The following is a 3,999-nucleotide window of genomic DNA, read 5'->3' on the forward strand; positions in this document are numbered from 1 at the left end:
CAGGAAGGGAACTCTTGTGAGTGGAAAGAGAGAACTTTTCTCTTCGTTCACTTTCCATCCATGCGACCTTAGAAATGCCAGTACTATCTCTGTATGAGATTTGGCAGTTTGAAAGCTTGAAGCTTGTATCAGTATGTCGTCTAAGTACGGAGCTACTGAAATTCCTCGCGGTCTTAGTACCGCCAGAAGAGTGCCCAGAACCTTTGTGAAGATTCTTGGAGCCGTAGCCAGTCCGAATGGAAGAGCTACAAACTGGTAATGCCTGTCTAAAAAGGCAAACCTTAGATACCGGTAATGACTTCTATGAATCGGTATGTGAAGGTAAGCATCCTTTAAATCCACTGTGGTCATGTACTGACCCTCTTGGATCATGGGCAAAATTGTTCTTGAACGATGGAACTCTTAGGAATTTGTTTAGGATCTTTAAATCCAAGATTGGCATGAAGGTTCCCTCTTTTTTGGGAACTACAAACAGATTTGAGTAAAACCCTTGTCCTTGTTCCAACCGCGGAACTGGATGGATCACTCCCATTAATAAAAGATCTTGTACGCAGCGTAGAAACGCTTCCTTCTTTGTTAGGTTTGTTGACAACCTTGACAGATGAAATCTCCCTCTTGGGGGAGAGGATTTGAAGTCCAGAAGGTATCCCTGAGATATGATCTCTAACGCCCAGGGATCCTGAACATCTCTTGCCCAAGCCTGGGCGAAGAGGGAAAGTCTGCCCCCCACTAGATCCGGAACCGGATCGGGGGCCCTCAATTCATGCTGTCTTAGGGGCAGCAGCAGGTTTTCTGGCCTGTTTGCCCCTGTTCCAGGACTGGTTAGGTTTCCAGCCTTGTCTGTAGCGAGCAACAGCTCCTTCCTGTTTTGGTGCAGAGGAAGTTGATGCTGCTCCTGCTTTGAAATTACGAAAGGAACGAAAATTGGACTGTCTAGCCTTGGCTTTGGCCTTGTCCTGAGGCAGGGCATGACCTTTACCTCCTGTAATGTCAGCAATAATCTCTTTCAAGCCGGGCCCGAATAAGGTCTGCCCTTTGAAAGGAATATTAAGCAATTTAGATTTAGACGTAACATCAGCTGACCAGGATTTCAGCCACAGAGCTCTGCGTGCCTGAATGGCGAATCCTGAATTTTTAGCCGCAAGTTTAGTTAAATGTACTACGGCATCTGAAATAAATGAATTAGCTAACTTAAGGAATTTAAGTTTGTGTGTGATGTCATCTAGTGTGGATGATTGAAGTGTCTCTTCCAGAGACTCAAACCAAAATGCTGCTGCAGCCGTGACAGGCGCAATACATGCAAGAGGTTGCAATATAAATCCTTGTTGAACAAACATTTTCTTAAGGTAACCCTCTAATTTTTTATCCATTGGATCTGAAAAAGCACAGCTATCCTCCACTGGGATAGTGGTACGCTTAGCTAAAGTAGAAACTGCTCCCTCCACCTTAGGGACCATTTGCCATAAATCCCGTGTGGCGGCGTCTATTGGAAACATTTTTCTAAATATAGGAGGGGGTGAGAAAGGCACACCGGGTCTATCCCACTCCTTAGTAACAATGTCAGTAAGTCTCTTAGGTATAGGAAAAACGTCAGTACTCGTCGGTACCGCAAAAAATTTATCCAACCTACACATTTTTTCTGGGATTGCAACTGTGTTACAATCATTCAGAGCCGCTAATACCTCCCCTAGTAACACACGGAGGTTCTCAAGCTTAAATTTAAAATTTGAAATGTCTGAGTCCAGTTTATTTGGATCAGAACCGTCACCCACTGTCAGGATAATGGCATACTTATTTCTCTGCACTGTCCCTTTAAAGCATCCTGCTCTCATTAACATCAACCTATTTAAGGCCCCTCCCAGCATTTTCACATTGCTTAGTATTGAAGTTTGTCTTAAACCTTAACCTGAGCCTGCTCTCTGTAAGATTTATCTTACTACTTCTGTTTGTTGGATTCCTCTCCTTCCTGCCTGCTTCTCCCTCAAGAAGATTCAGCTATTTCAAAAGCCTCATTCATACCTTTACTCTAACTCAGTTTCCCCTGCAGCTCACCGGTCTTGGGATTCACTTTTCACTGAGCTCCACTTCCTCATGCTGTGACGTCATCAGCCAGCTGCTACTGAGCTTCCCTGCTCCCTCTGGCAAGTCGCCATTACAACCCGGTGTTTGCAACTATCATTATAACAGTCCTGTTAGGGGTAAGCCAGTCTCTGTATTTTACTTTGCTGCTATACTCTAAGATTAGTATCTCAGTTGCTGCTGTTATTTTTCTGTGACTTTTATTTTCATTCCTCATATCCTGCTGTTTTGCCATACTCTGTACACAATAGCAATTGCTTATTTTTTTCTATGATCATAGTACCATTTTTTCCTTGCTTATTTATTTTTTCCTTCATTAATGGTAAAATCTCAGGTTTATCTGAGCATATCCCTGCTGCATTTACTTTCTCACAGTGACTACCCAGACACATGTGGCAGCCATAGGGAATATGCTCAATTACTGCCTGTATATTAAAACTTTGCAATAAGGAATAAGGTTTTACATAGCTGCCTAATTCCTAATCTTTGTTTTACCTTATCACTCTGTTGCAAACAACCATACAATTTTTATTGTCTTTTTCATTCCCAGCAGTTGTGGTCCAAATAACTAAGCTGCACACATTTTTTCTTTCTTAGTTGTGCCTGACATAATACTAAGCCCAAAACTATGGACCCAGCTGGAATGAACGCACATGTGCAAAATATCACACAGAGGGTTGATTTATTAACTGAAGCTGTTAATTCTCTGAAAACAGAAAATGATACTTTAAAAGCTTATATCAGGGATGTGGTTGATAAGAGAGTACCTATATTAGAACCACAGGTTAGTACACCAGAAAAATTTAGTGGTGAGAGATCTGAGTATAGAGATTTCAAGAATGCTTGTTTGCTTATGTTCTCCCTTAAACCTCATACCTATCCCACTGATAGAGCAAGGGTACTCACAGTCATATCCTATTTGAGAGGTGAGCCCCGCACATGGGCCAACACTTACTTCGAGAATAACGATGATATACTTAATTCGTTGGAAAGTTTTTTTTCTGCTATGGGTCAGCTATATGAGGATCCATATAAACAGCTTACTGCTGAAACTGCAATGCGAGGCTTGAAACAAAAGAAAAGAGTAGTTGAAGATTACATTGCCGAATTTAAAATATGGGCGAAAGACACTCAATGGAATGATCTTTCACTGAGAAATCAGTTTAGATTAGGCCTTTCAGAAGGAATTAAGGATGAGTTGTCTAGATCTGAACTACCACATACTCTTGAGGCTTTAATGTCACTTAGCATAACTATAGACAGAAGACTGAGAGAGAGACAGCAGGAGAGATCATTTCATGAATATCCTGCAAAGAAACAAAATACACCCAGCCCCAGCAAATCAACTGCTGAACCTATGGATATAGGTTTTATAAAGGGACCATTAACCCCTGAGGAGAAGATCCGACGAAGGGTTAATAACCTCTGCTTATACTGTGCTTCAGACAAACACACTGTCAGGGACTGTCCTTCCCTCCTGAAACAAAACAAGGGTAAGATGTATAAAGAACCTTTTTGTTGTACCACTCAGGATCATGCTCTCCCTTACCTAAATTTATCTCTTCTTTTACAGTGGGAGTCACATCGAATCAACGCTCCCGCGATTATTGACTCAGGAGCTACAGCATCTTACATAGATACTGTATTCACTAAATTCAATAAAATTCCACTTGTGCAAAAAAGGTCTCCTGTGTTATTACGTGGAATAGATGGTAATCCAATCACATCAGGTCCAGTTAAATATCAAACAATACCCTTACTTGTTGTTACCCAAGACCACCATAGGGAGTATTTGTCATTTGATGTAATATCATCCCCTATTTCACCCATAGTTCTCGGTATAAACTGGCTCCGAATTCATAATCCTGAAGTAAATTGGTCTACCTCAACAGTCACATTTAATTCTACATTCTGCTCTAC

General features: G+C 41.5%; 1 long non-coding RNA gene across 1 annotated transcript; it reads left to right on the top strand.

Moving 5' to 3' along the window:
- The first annotated feature begins 3,206 nt into the window (after nucleotides 1-3,206).
- On the top strand, nucleotides 3,207-3,761 carry LOC128636801 (uncharacterized). The gene is made up of 2 exons (XR_008398733.1): nucleotides 3,207-3,572; nucleotides 3,653-3,761. It is a non-coding gene; the product is annotated as an uncharacterized LOC128636801 (long non-coding RNA).
- The last annotated feature ends 238 nt before the right edge of the window (nucleotides 3,762-3,999 follow it).

Source organism: Bombina bombina, chromosome 1 (assembly GCF_027579735.1).
Source record: "Bombina bombina isolate aBomBom1 chromosome 1, aBomBom1.pri, whole genome shotgun sequence".
Lineage (NCBI taxonomy): Eukaryota > Metazoa > Chordata > Amphibia > Anura > Bombinatoridae > Bombina > Bombina bombina.